This window comes from Antechinus flavipes, chromosome 2 (assembly GCF_016432865.1).
Source record: "Antechinus flavipes isolate AdamAnt ecotype Samford, QLD, Australia chromosome 2, AdamAnt_v2, whole genome shotgun sequence".
Taxonomy (NCBI): domain Eukaryota; kingdom Metazoa; phylum Chordata; class Mammalia; order Dasyuromorphia; family Dasyuridae; genus Antechinus; species Antechinus flavipes.
In genome coordinates, this window is record NC_067399.1 from 581,956,803 (window position 1) to 581,971,738 (window position 14,936).

The window sequence follows — 14,936 nt, forward strand, 5'->3', positions numbered from 1 at the left end:
CTACTAGTAAGAAATGATATTTCCCTGATGAGCAGGATGCTCTCAGAAAAACCTAGAAAGTCCTGCATGAACTCAAAAAAAGTAAAATGCACTATGTACAAAGTAATAGCAATGTTACAGGATAACTAACTGTGCATGATTTTGCTATTCTCAGCAGTACAATTAATCCACAACTACTCTGAAGGACTTAAATGATGAAAAATGCTATTTACATCCAGGAGAAAGAATTGATTGTATTTGAATACAGATTGTAGCATAAAATAAAATTATTATAAAAATCATATTTCCCTTCTCTGATCTCCCATATGATTTTGTTTGTACTATCCTGAAGACATCTATACATTTCTTCCTTTGTGATGCTTATTTCTGATTTTCTGATTTCTTTTCTTCTCTAAACTGTTCATAGCAAACCATGGAGGGAGGTGTGTGGAGGGGGGGAAGTAAATTGATTCACAATGGGGGGAAAAAATCCTATCATGCATTCCACATCCAAATAGGAATGATTTTTTTAAAATTGTGCATTGTTTTGAGAGTCTCATGGTACTATTCCCCTTCTATCAAACTGGTTCATTGAAAGTTAATTTCACTAAAAATTTGTGAGGAATTTGGGGATGGGGGGGGGGGGGGTCCTGAGAAGCAGGAAGAAACAACTCTTCCTAACATGATCAAAGCCTGAGAATCCCTCTGAACTTCTCCACTGGTTATAGCCTCCACATGCCCTGAAAAAAGAGGGAAAAAAAAACTTTTCCCAACTCTGACCAAATATTTACCCTGCACATTAACTAGCTGGGCTTTAGCATGAAGGACCAACAGCACCTTCCTAGACCCTGTTTGCTCTTCAATTACTCCAGCCCGGCTCCTTGTAAGTCATGTTGTGAAACAAGCCGCCAAAGAGCCCAACCTTCCTAAGGACTTCAGTTCCTTCCTCAGCAGAGACCAGAGCACTGCCTAGGACACTTAATAGTCAAGTAGGTTTGCAAAGAAGTTTTGCAGAAGCTGGAAATCTGGTTTGGAGTGGGCCCAAGAAGGTAAGTAAATTAAAACACTCTCTCTACTCCCTCCACACCTTATTTCTCCTAATCCTACCTCTAAATCCCCAGACAGATGAGTAGCCAGACATTCTGAACATTTAGTCCTGCTGCTTTTAGAACCTCATAGATAAATAGGATCCTCCTTCTGTCAAACAGTATTAAGTGAGTGATGTTTCTAGATAGAATTATACATTTATAAAGCACTTTAAGGTGTGTACATATATTATTTGTGGATATAATATTTCATTTGATCCTCACAACAACTAAGGTATTATTATACCCATTTCACAGATGAGGAAACTTAAGTCATACAACAATTAAGTCACTTGCTCAGGATCAAACAGATAGCAATATCTGAACTCAGGTCTTCTTGACTCAAAATCCAGCACTCCACCTAATTGGGGGTTTCGCCAGCATTCTTGGTTTCCTCATCCCCAGATCACTGTGTGCTCTCAGAAGTCCTCACTGGAAATGGCCCAGATTGTTAAAGAAGTTTGGAAGACTCAATGGAGCAGAATGCTAAAATGACGAAAATTAAGTCAGAACACACTTCAGAACCAGGAAAACATTGTACATGGCAACAAAATTATATGATGATCAATTCTGATGGACATAGCTCTTTTCAACAATGAGATGATTCAGGCCAGTTCCAATGATATTGTGATAAAGAGAGCCATCAGCACCCAGATGATGGGAACTGAGTGTGTTTCACAATATAGTATTTTCATTCTTTTTGTTGTTGTTTGCTTGCATTCTGTTTTCTTTCTCATTTTTTTTTTGATCTGACTTTTTTAATGCAGCAAGATAATTGTGTATGTGTGTGTGTATATATATATATATATATATATATATATATATACACACACATATATTGGATTTAATATATATTTTAACATGTTTAACACATATTGGATTACATGCCATCTAAGGGAAGGAGTAGGGGAAGGAAGGAAAAATTTGAACACAAGGTTTTGCAAGGATCAATGTTAAAAAAAAATTATCCATGCAACTGAGTAGATGCCCCTCAATTGGAAAATGGCTGAATAAATTGTGGTATATGAATATTATGGAGTATTATTGTTCGGTAAGAAATGACCAGCAGGATGATTTCAGAGAGGCCTAGAGAGACTTACATGAATTGATGCTGAGTGAAATGAGCAGGACCAGGAGATCATTATATACTTCAACAACAATACTAAATGATGATCAATTCTGATGGACCTGACCATCTTCAGCAATGAGATGAATTAAATCAGTTCCAATGGAGCAGGAATGAATTGAACCAGCTACACTCAGTGAAAGAACTCTAGGAGATGACTAAGAACTATTACATAGAATTCCCAATCCCTCTATTTTTGTCCGCCTGCATTTTTGATTTCCTTCACAGGCTAATGGTACACTATTTCAAAGTCCAATTCTTTTTGTACAGCAAATAACTGTTTGGACATGTATACATATATTGTATTTAATTTATACTTTAACATATTTAACATGTATTGGTCAATCTGCCATCTGGGGGAGGGGATGGGAGGGAAGAAGGGGAAAAACTGGAACAAAAGGTTTTGCAACTGTCAATGCTGAAAAATTACCCATGCATATACCTTGTAAATAAAAAGTTACAATAATAACAACAACAACAATAATAATAATAATAATAATAAAATTATCCATGCATATATTTTGAAAATAAAAAGCTTTAATTAAAAAAAAAATCCCTTCTACCACACATTCTACAAGTGGTCTATCTTCATCTTCCATTAAAAACCTAAAGATGCTTGACAAGTTCCAGGCACAAATGATTTCATCATCTCCCCTCTTTTAAAAAGAGTCTTTGTAACTCTAAAAATAAGATTTCATATCCATACCCTTCTGAAAAGAACCTTTGTTACAATGATAAAGAAGATTGCAAAGCCATACACTCCAAGGGTGATCAGACTCGTATTTTCTATAAACAATAGAAAGAATGCTGGTTTTGAAATCATTGGATCTGGGTTCAAATTCTTCCTCTGATATCATTTTTATGACTTTAGACAAGTCTTCCCTGGGTCCTATGTTCTTCATTATGAAGTGAAATGACTGACCTATATGGTCTCTAATCTCCCTTCTAGATCTAAAACTAGGTTCCTAGGAAAATGAATGTTGATCATAATAGATCAGAATTGTCTCCTCACCATCTGAAAAATAAAGTATATTCCTCTATTCTTGGGTCTTCACTCTCATTCACAGCCCCACTCCATCTTTTCCCCCTCACCTAAACAAATCATAACCATCCTATAGAACCCACCCCAACACCATCCCCAACCTCTACATGAAACACAGACCTTAATCACCTCTCTCCTTCCGCTGAGCATCACTTATGATATTAGACAACCATTATCACATTAATAATCCTCAAGCACATTAATTAGAATCTTATTTTGTATACCAATGTTCATTCATTCAACAAGTATTTGAGGGGGCAACTAGTCAGTGGATAGAGCTCTGAGTCAGGAAGACCTGAGTTCAAACTGGCCTCAGACATTTATTAGCTATGTGAGTCTGACCGAATCATTTAACCTTTATTTTCCTTAATACAATGGAGAAAGAAATTGAAAACAGCACCAGTATCTTTGCCAAGAAAATCCCATGGATGGTATGGCCCACAGGGTCATGAAAAATTGGACATGACTAAACAACAATTACATATTGGTGCTTTGGGGATTTAAATATAGAAAGGAAATCGGTCCTACACTTAAAGAGCTTACATGTTTGGAAGAAATAATGCTACAGATTAGTAAATTCAAAATGATTTCTGGAAAGGAGGGAAGGTAGGCCCAAACAACTATGGGGATCTACAATTGGGTATGTTACTTGAATTGAACCTTGAAGGAAGCTAGACATGACGTAGACATGAAGAGGGTACTGCAGGTACGGGGGACAATTCAAACAAAGGTATAGAGGTAGAAGGTAGAATGTCGAGTTACAGGGAAAAAAAAGTAAGCCAGTTTGGTGTAATGTGTGAAGAGAAGTGATAGGCAATGAGTCTGGAAAAGCTTCTCTTTTTTCAAAAGGGCTCAAAATTAAGTTAGGTCAGCAAGACATAAACAGATGAAACATTCTCCTTTTATCTTCATTCTCTAAAAAGGCAGGAACCACACCATTGCCAACAGAAAATCCTACCTCAAAGGCAAAAAACCTTATCAGATCAATAATGCATTCTCACTAATCCCTGAGAGAGAAAAGAAGGTAATAAGCATTTATATAGTGCCTACCATGTGCCAGTGCTTTTCCCTCACAATAATAATCTATTTTTCCAAATACATGTAAAGATAGTTTTCAACATTCATTTTTGTAAGACTTTTATGTTTCAAATATTTCTTCCTCCCTTATCGCCAAAGGAAGACATCTGGCTCACCCAAGCTAAAGCTAACACTTTATGATAGCCTTGACTGAAAATCTCCCATGGTAGGGAATTCACTATACTCTCAGGCAAAATTCATTTCTAAGCCTCAGTTTACTATCTATACAAAAAGGTTATTTAGATTAGATACTCTCTAAGATAGGTTTAAGTTCTTTATCTTAAGACTCCTAAAGAATTGAGTGATTAATTTAGGGTTCCTGTAAAGTAAGAACCACTAACAGAAATCACAAAATTTCCTCTGATCCACATAAAAACTACTAAGATAAATCTCTTACAAATGGGAAACTGAGATAAAGTGAGTTTAAGTGACTGGCTCACTCTTGGCCAAAGAAATAGAAAATGTCAGAAGAACAATTCAAATCCTGGTTTATCCTGATTTTGAATTCAGGTCACTATATCACATTGCCTCTATAACAGAACTCAGAACTGAAACAGAACTTGCCTCTCTCAGTCAGGACCCCTAAGCAAAACATTTTCCGAACATTTTCATTTCTGTAGATGTATAGTAATTATATAACAATATCTGATATTTCTTTAACTCAAGATTTTTACAAAATGTTTAGCATACACTCTCTTTTCGATCTTTATAATGACCCTGAGGAACATGGGGGGGGAAGTATTCCTAGCCCTATTTTACAAATGAAGAAACATAGTCAGAAGGTAAAGTGACATGTCCAAAGTCACATAGTTAGGAAGAAGCAGAGCTGGATTTGAACCCAAGTGCTCTGATCCCTAATTCAGCTCTTCCAACACTTCATGCTGCCTCTTTGTCAAGCCATCATCAACTCATTCTTAAGAAGCTTTTCCCACACCCAAGCCTACAATGCTTTAGTTAACTAAATAAACTACAGCATCTAGTAACTGCACTATTTCAACGTGCAGGAAGAGTAAATTCAGAACTTGAATGATGTATATATTATTTCAAGTGTCTATTGAACTACTTTTTTTATATAATAGTTATTTTTATTTTAAAAAATACATGCAATATTCATTCTTGCAAAAATTTGGTTTCCACAATTTTCTCCCTTCCTCCCCACCACCTCCTCTCTTAGACAGCAAGTTATCCAATATAGGTTAAATATGTGCAATTCTTTTAAACATATGTCTATATTTATCATGCTACACAAGAAACATTAGATCAAAAAAAAGAAAAAAAATGAGAGGGGAAAAAAAAGCAAGCAAAGAACAACAAAAAGAAAGGTGAAACTAGTATGTTGTGATCCATATTCAGTCCCCATAGTCCTCTCTTTGAATGCAGAGGGCTCTCTACATCACAAATCCTTATCTCATTGTTGAAAAAAACCAAGTGTATCACAGGTGATCATCAGATAATCTTGTTGTTGCCGTGGACAGTGTTCTTTTGGTTCTGCTCACTTCACTTTTCATCAGCTCATGTAAGTATCTCCAGGCCTCTTTGAAATCATCCTGCTGATCATTTCTTATAGAACAATAATGTTCCATAACATTCATAACTTTTTCAGCCATTCCCCAACTGATGGGCATCCACTCAGTTTCCAGTTTCTTGCCACTACAAAAAGGGCTGCCATAAACATTTTTTCACACGTGGGTCATTTTTCCTTTTTTATGATTTCTTTGAGATACAGGCCCAGCAGAGAAACCACTGGATCAAAAAGTATGCACAGTTTGATAGCCCTTTGAGCATAGTTCCAAATTGCTCTTCAGAATGGAGATCACATGGTTGAATCAGTTCACAAATCCACTAACAATGTATCAGTGTCCCAGTTTTCCCACATCCCCTCCAACAATCTTTTCCTGTCATTTTAGCCAATCTGAGAGGTGTGTAATGGTACCTCAGAGTTGTCTTAATTTGCATTTCTCTGATCAGTAGTTATTTAGAGCATCTTTTCATCTGATTCAGTTTCTTCATCTGAAAATTGTCTGTTCATATCCTTTGACCATTTATCAATTGGCTTGTATTCTTATAAATTTGAATCAGTTCTCTATATATTTTAAATATGAGCCCTTTATCAGAACCTTTGGATATAAATTTTTTTCTCCAATTTTCTGCTTCCCTTCTGATCTTGGTTGAATTGGTTATATTTGCACAAAATCTTTTTAATCTAATATAATCCAAATTGTCCATTTTGTATTTCATAATATTCTTTAGGTCTTTTTTCATCATAAATTCCTTCCTTCTCCACAGATCTTGTTCTCCTAATCTGCTTATACTATCACCTTTTATGTTTAAATCATGACCCCATTTTGACCTTATTTTGGTATAGGGCATTAGGTGTTGATTAATACCTAGTTTTTGCCATACTATTTTCCATTTTAATTGATCTGCTCTTTATCACTCTTCACCAATCTATCATCCTTCTGGGAGAAAAGTAGAAAAATGTAAGCCCTTTTTTATTATTATCTGACTGGACAAATAGCAGTTTTTGGAGGAGCCAGGAACATGACATTCTTGTGGACATCAAAAGGAAGAGATAAACCCAATATCAAAGTATTAGAGAAACAAATACTCAATGCTGCATTTTTTGTTTTTAATCTAAACCCAGATTAGCCTGGGGAAATTTGATCGGCAATGACCAATGTGTGCCTTTAAATGATCCCGACTGATTTATTCCATCTTGGCTAATGTCACTGGGATGACTTCAAATTTATTCCTAGTGTGAGCTCTCACTCTCTGTAAAATGAGGACACACATGTTGCATCTACATTCTTGTGATGGAGAATTGACTTTAGGGGCTTTGAGGAAAGTCCTTAATAAAGACCTCACCTAAGAGAGAGAGGATGAGTGAGGTAGAAAGTGTGGACTTCAACAGGGACTAGAAAATAATTCAGAGAGCAACAATCACATTCAGTTTTCTTGATGAGGAATCCAACTTGCCAAACCCGGGTGCTAATGTCTTATCTCTCTAGGTGAGTAACTACATGTTCCTGAACAGCCAGAAAGGTTTCATTCACCTTGGTATCAATCTCAGGGCTAAACACACAGTCCTGCATGGGGTAGGTGCTCAATAAATATAAGGACCTGTATTCAATAGAATTGGACTGGATTAATGCAAGGGAGAATAACAGACAAGTAATGTGGTTATGAATCTGTCCCCTAAGTAAGGCAAGCCATTTTTCTTGTGAACTGGCAACAACAAAGAAACACAATCCCATGAAAGCTGATTCCCAGCAACTAATGTCTAGAGGGAGAGAGAAGGCAAATCAATTTGTTCCTCCTTAAAGAAGATGCCTGGAGCAAACCCTGCAGTTTAGATGCCTAGGACAAAAATTCCATAAGTCCCCAGTTTTGGCTTTTTAAATGGAGGTAAATGTGTAAAAAGTCAGTTTATTCCAAGTTTGAGCTCTCACCCTCTACAATGGGGGCACATATGTCGCAATGCTAAAATCAGAGGCTAAGTTCCAAAGAACTTCCAAGAGTTCAAAGGTTTCCAAGTGTGATAAAACCTTCCCCAGCTGTGTATGCACAACAGCATCATCTCTCAAATGTACAGATCTTGCCATTTCCAATGGTCATCCCATAGACAGATCCTGAAGGTCCTTGGCAAACTGTTCTGCACTCAGAAGTCCCCCTGGGAGCCCCAGGAAATGGTGGAGACCTAAGGGAAATACATTCCTTTCTTATGATAGTTTATAGTTGAGGAGGTAAGAGAAGGGACCAAAAGAGAAAGGGGGAGGGAGTTTTTGAGAGTTTTCCACTGGCCATTGGACCCCCTTCTCTTATCAATGGGACCTTTCAGGGCTCCTTCTCCCCAAAGGAGACATCATTTCCTGTCCAGCAACACTAACTCCATTGATCAGTACAGCTCTGCAAAATTCCACCACCCAAGTCCTTTTTGAAATGGTGGTTTGGGCCAAGGACTCACCAATCAAGAGAGCAGAATCAGAAGATATTACCTCTCTAAGTCTCAGTTTCCTCATCTGTAATATGAAAATAATATTGTGGTAACAGTATTAGAACTATAAATAATAAACATAAAGACTAAAAAGAAATGCAGAAACAAATGAAATAATATAAGTTAAATAAACAATAGGAAAGGGGATCTCCAGTAAAGTCATCCTTAGTTCAGCATTGCCTCCCAATTTCATCAGAGACAGTCAGGAATATGTGTTGTCTGTAAAGCTCTGTGTGTAGAAGCACCAAGAGCAGAGGGCTCCCTGCACAGCCCTTGGGTAATCAGCACCAAATCTTTCATATTATGTAAGACAGCTCAGGTACAGGAGTTCTGAGACTTCTAACACACTGATGCTTTCTTTTGTCTCTGAGACACAAGAGAGGACCATGAAGATCCCAGCAGGACTGTGAACCTCAAAGACCCATGAGGGTATAAGAATCCAGGGGATTCTAAAGAAATTCTAAGAAACTAAACTCAGCTTACAATCCCAACTGAAACTCCAGCAAGGTGCAGAACCCAACCCTGGCACAAAGTCTTAATTTATGAAAGTAAAGCTGGAAAGATGAGTAAATCAAAGCAAACACCAACCAGTGTAAAAAAAAATTTACAAATTGACTGATCCCCAGAAAGAGGAGAGTAATTCTGAAATCACTCTGCAAGGAGTAATTCAAAAGAAAATATGGATTTTCCACAAAGACTACAACTACAAAAAAAAAAAAAAAGTTTTCAAACAAAGATTTTAAAATTAAATAAAACCTCTGGAGTAAAGAACTAGAAGAAGAAACAGTTTAGAAGAGACAGTAGTAAACATTAATTAACAAACTCCAATTGAACCAGCTATATCCAGGGAAAGAACTCTGGGAGATGACTATGAACCACTACATAGAATTCCCAATCCCTCTATTTTTGTCTGCTTGCATTTTTTATTTCCTTCACGGGCTAATTGTACACTATTTCAAAGTCCAATTTTTTTGTACAGCAAAATAATTGTATGGACACATATACATATATTGTATTTAACTTATGCTTTAACATATTTAACATGTATTGGTCAAAAGAAGAACTAGAGATCACTATTGACCACAAAATAGAAAATTTTGATTATATCAAATTGAAAAGTTTTTGTACAAACAAAACAAATGCAGACAAGATTAGAAGGGAACATATATATATAAACTGGGAAAACATTTTTACAGTCAAAGGTTCTGATAAAGGCCTCATTTCCAAAATATATAGAGAATTGACTCTAATTTATAAGAAATCAAGCCATTCTCCAATTGATAAATGGTCAAAGGATATGAACAGACAATTTTCAGATGAAGAAACTGAAACTATTTATAAACATATGAAAATATGCTCCAAATCATTATTAATCATAGAAATGCAAATTAAGACAACTCTGAGATACCACTACACACCTGTCAGATTGGCTAGAATGACAGGGAAAGATAATGCAGAATGTTGGAGGGGATGTGGAAAAACAGGGACACTGATACATTGCTGGTGGAATTGTGAACACATCCAGCCATTCTGGAGAGCAGTTTGGAACTATGCTCAAAAAGTTGTCAAACTGTGCATACCCTTTGATCCAGCAGTGTTTCTACTGGGCTTATACCCCAAAGAGATACTAAAGAAGGGAAAGGGACCTGTATGTGCCAAAATGTTTGTGGCAGCCCTGTTTGTAGTGGCTAGAAGCTGGAAAGTGAGTGGATGCCCATCAATTGGAGAATAGTTAAGTAAATTGTGGTGTATGAATGTTATGGAATATTATTGTTCTGTAAGGAATGACCAGCAGGATGAATACAGAGAGGACTGGCGAGACTTACATGAACTGATGCTAAGTGAAATGAGCAGAACCAGGAGATCATTATATACCTCAACAACGATACTGTTTGAGGATGTATTCTGATGGAAGTGGATCTCTTAGATAAAGAGAGCTAATTCAGTTTCGATTGATCAAAGATGGGCAGAAGCAGCTACACCCAAAGAAAGCACACTGGGAAATGAATATAAACTGCCTGCATTTCTGTTTTTCTTCCTGGGTTATTTTTATCTTCTGAATCCAATTCTCCCTGTGCAACAAGAGAACTGTTCAGTTCTGCACACATATATTATATCTAGGATATACTGTAACATATTTAACATGTAAAGGACTGCTTGCCATCTGGGGAAGGGGGTGGAGGGAGGGAGGGAGGGGAAAAATCGGAACAGAAGTGAGTGCAAGGGATAATGTTGTAAAAAATTACCCTGGCATGGGTTCTGTCAATAAAAAGTTATTAAAAAAAAAAAAAAACATGTATTGGTCAACCTGCCATCTGGGGGAGGGGGTGGGAGGAAGGAGAGGAAAAGTTGGAACAAAAGGTTTTGCAATTATCAATGCTGAAAAATTACCCATGCATATATCTTGTAAATAAAAAGCTATTTAAAAAAAATTCCATGAAAATTAGAATTGACCAAACAGAAATTAATGACTTCATAAGACAACAAGAAATATGGGAACAAAACTAAAATATTGAAACTATAGCAGAAAAGGTAGGGCATTTGATATGAAAAACAATAGTTCTTGGCACAATGCCTGGCATATAATAGATATTAAATAAATGCCTGTAGAATGATCTGGAAAACAACTTAAGGAAAAATAATTTAAGAATTACTAACTGAAGACTCTAATTTTAAAAAATCTATTTTAAGAAATCATAAAGGAAAACTGATCTATTTGAACCATAAGACAAAGTACAGATAGAAAGACTCCACTAATCACCTTATGAAATAAACCCCAGAAGAAAAGTCTTAGAAATGTCACAGAACTCCCACATCAAAGAAAACATTATGGCAAACTTCCAGAAGTAAGCAGTTCAAGAACCCAGAAACAACAGTCAAGGATCACACAATTCCTGGCAGCTACCACTAAAAATGAAAGCTCTTGGAATGCAATATTCTAAAAGACAAAGGATATAGCCTTACAACCAAGACTAACTTATGCTGCAAAGCTGAAAATAATCCTAGAGAGAGAGACGAAAAAAAGGACATCTAATGGAACAGGGGCTTTCAAGCATTTCTGATGAAAAGATCAGAGCTGAGTAGGAACTTTGAAAGACAAATCCAAGAGTCCAGAAAAACTGAAGGTAAATGTATTTAAACAATTAAAATGAATTGAACAACTTTATGCTAACATAAGAACAACTTAAATGCTAACACTTTAAATGAGAGAGAAGAAATAAATGTCCCATCAGAATTTTAATGTCTTCAAAAGTTACTGAGAGTTAAATGGGGAAAAAAAAAAAAAAAAAGAGGAACTAGGATCTGTTCTGAAGATTTGATTGGAGATCAGGAAAGGAAAAGTAAAGGGAGGAATACACTAGGATACAAAGAAAGAAGAAAGGGAAGGAACTTGCTATTTCTCAAAATTATACTGAGTAGGAAGAATATACAAACATGGAAATGGAGGGAATGAGTATAAGATAAGCCTTATTCTTATATCAAAGGACAAAGGAGAGCAAAACAAACCTATACACACAAAATAAAGTTTAGTAGGGAACAAGTAGAAAGGAGGTAAGGGAGTGATATTAGTAAAGGATAAGCCAAAAAATAACAATAATAATAATAATAACCTTGTGATCTTGAGCTGAGGAAAAGAAGAAAAAAGAAAAAGAAAGAAATGGCATTTAAGGGGAATTTCTTAAATTGCCTCTCATACCATTGGGGAATGGAGAATATCAATGCAATGGAATATTCTTGCATCATAAAAAATTGTAAAATAAATTACTTAAGAGAATCTTTGAGCAGTCTAAACTGATGCAGATAAAGTGAGGAGAACCAGGAAAACAAGTTATACAAGAACACTCGCATTGTAAAGAAAAACAAATCTAAAAGACTTCAGAACTCTGATTAATGCAATGATCAGAAGACCTGTATAGAAGCATGTAATCCACCCAGGACAAAGAGATGATGGATACAAGATGCAGAAAGAGACATGCATTTCTGAATGTGGTCACTGTGTAGATTCATTTTGCTTGTTTATACTTGAATGTTTCAAATGTTTTCTCTTTTTTTCTTTTCTCAATTTTTATGAACAGATGAAATGAGATAGGAGAATTAGCAACAGTAATGTTCCCCCGCAAAAAAAAAAAAAAAGGTCATTAAAATACATGTTTTTTAATATACAGAAGAGAAGCACAGATAAGTAATTTTAAAATAATAGGAAGATTTAATATATGCTTTTACCTTCAAACAAGCAATACAAAATATACTCAGATTCACAGAGTATATGAACTAGAAGATTTCGAAAGTTCCTTTCTGTTCACATTCCACAATCCTATCTGTGCCTTTTGTCTAAGAATCAGCCTAGTTCTGTCTGAAGAAAGTCATCACCAAAAAAATCAGCCCCCAGATGCTTAATTTGTTTTGGTACCAGCAATTCATGAACGAAATGTTACCTGTACATTTCTGTAATTTACCCAATATTTTAAAGCACCAAAGTAAAAGTGAGTTGCCCAGACTTCACTGGGTGCTGAAGGGTCTCACAGAGCAGACACCGACACCCCAGGGAATCCTTACCCCTAACCTTCTTGCCAATGTCCCCTTCCCCCTTCTGACCCCTCCATTCTCAATCCCTCTGAGAGAACCCAGAGCTCCCACACTCTGATACAGGGCTAGCACAAAGGAAACACTTACTAAATGCTTGTTGACTTTGATTTCCTTCTTCCTAATGATAGTGGGCCAGCATCTCCACCTGCCCTTCCTATCCCATTAGAAATGTCCCAACACCAGCTAGACGAGCAGAAAGACACAAATTACAATTCTTCTTACTGTGCCCTAAGTGCTATCCTGCCACTGTACTCTAACAGCACAAAGTCCTTCCATGAAGCTCAACCCTACTTTTTGTGTTGTCTCATCCAACTAGAACACGACTTTCAAGATAACAGAAAAAGATAATGCGGAATGTTGGAGGGGATGTGGAAAAACTGGGACACTGATACACTCTTGGTGGAGTTGTGAACGGATCCAACCATTCTGGAGAACAATCCAAAACTATGTCCAAAGGGCTATCAAACTGTGCATACCCTTTGATCCAGCAGTGTTACTACTGAGTTCATATCCCAAAGAGATCATAAAAATGGGAAGGGGACCCACATGTGCAAAAATGTTTGTGGCAGCCCTGTTTGTAGTGGCCAAAAACTGGAAACTGAGTAGATGCCCAATACTTGGAGAATGGCTGAACAAATTGTGGTATATGAATGTTATAGAATACTATTGTTCTATAAGAAACAATCACCAGGATGATTTTAGAGAGGTCTGGAGAGACTTACATGAACTGATGCTGAGTGAAATGAGCAGGACCAGAAGATCATTGTACACAGCAACAGGATTATACAATAATCAATTCCAATGGACATGGCCCTCTTCAACAATGAGAGGATTCAGGACAGTTCCAGGTCTTGTGATGAAGAGAGCCATCTGCACCCAGAGAGAGGACTGTGGGAACTGAGTATGAATCACAACATAGTATTTTCACTTTTTTTGTTGTTGTTTGTTTGCTTTCTGTTTTCTTTCTCAGTTTTTGTCCTTTTTGATCTGATTTTTATTGTGCAGCATGATAATTGTGGAAATATATATAGAAGAATTATACATGTTTAATCTATATTGGATTCTTGCTATCTAGATATCTAAATCTAGATACTTAATATCTATTACATGCCAGGCATTGTGCCAAGAACTATTGTTTTTCATATCAAATGCCCTACCTTTTCTGCTATAGTTTCAATATTTTAGTTTTGTTCCCATATTTCTTGTTGTCTTATGAACTAGATCATCAGGGGATGGAAGGAGAAAATTTGGAACACAAGGTTTTGCAAAGGTGAATACTGAAAACTATCTATGCACATATTTTGAAAATAAAAGGTTTAAAAAGAAAAAGAACGTGAGTTTCTTGGGAGAAAAAACTTGCTTGCTTTCCTATCTGTACACATAGTGCTCAATAAAAATCTTTTTTCATTGATTCACTACACAGCAACTTTTCCTCATTCCAGTTCTTTATATGTGTACATATTTGTACACATACACACCCTCCAATACAGTGGTTAGCTATTATAGCTGCCATCTTCACCCCACCTTGAAAAAACAATAAGAAAGATAAGGAAACTAGAACCAACGGCCGGAAGTTACAAGGAGGCTCAACATAAGGAAAAAATTTCTAACAATGAGAGTTAGTCAACAATGGAATAGGCTGCCTGAATAGACAATGAACTTCCATATGTATCATTTCAAGTTTCCAAGCCAAAGTTATGTGACCAGTCTAGTTGTCAGGAATGATATAGTGAGGATTCCTGCTTTTGAGGTCCTTTCAACTCTAAAATCCTATAGGAAACCTAGGAAGGTAGGATTAGGTGACCATCAAAGTCCCTGCCCCCTCTAGGAAAGTTCTGAGATTCTCTGAAACATGAAAGCTGGTCAAAAATACCCCCAAAGTATTCCAGTTTCTTGCTGGAGAAACCTGCATCATCCAGGAAACACTGCCCTCACAAATACAGTTCTAAGAGGTCTGAATCATTTCTTATTGCTATACTCTGACAAGTGGTTGAGAAGTACTCTCCATATCATGTGAAGGGAAGAAGGGAAGAAAAGAAGGAAGGA

General features: G+C 36.5%; 1 protein-coding gene across 1 annotated transcript in view; it reads right to left on the bottom strand.

The window, feature by feature from the left end:
* Window positions 1-14,936, bottom strand: part of LOC127546919 (SH3 and PX domain-containing protein 2A-like) — a 137,878-nt gene that overhangs the window by 122,572 nt on the left and 370 nt on the right. The window lies entirely within an intron of this gene.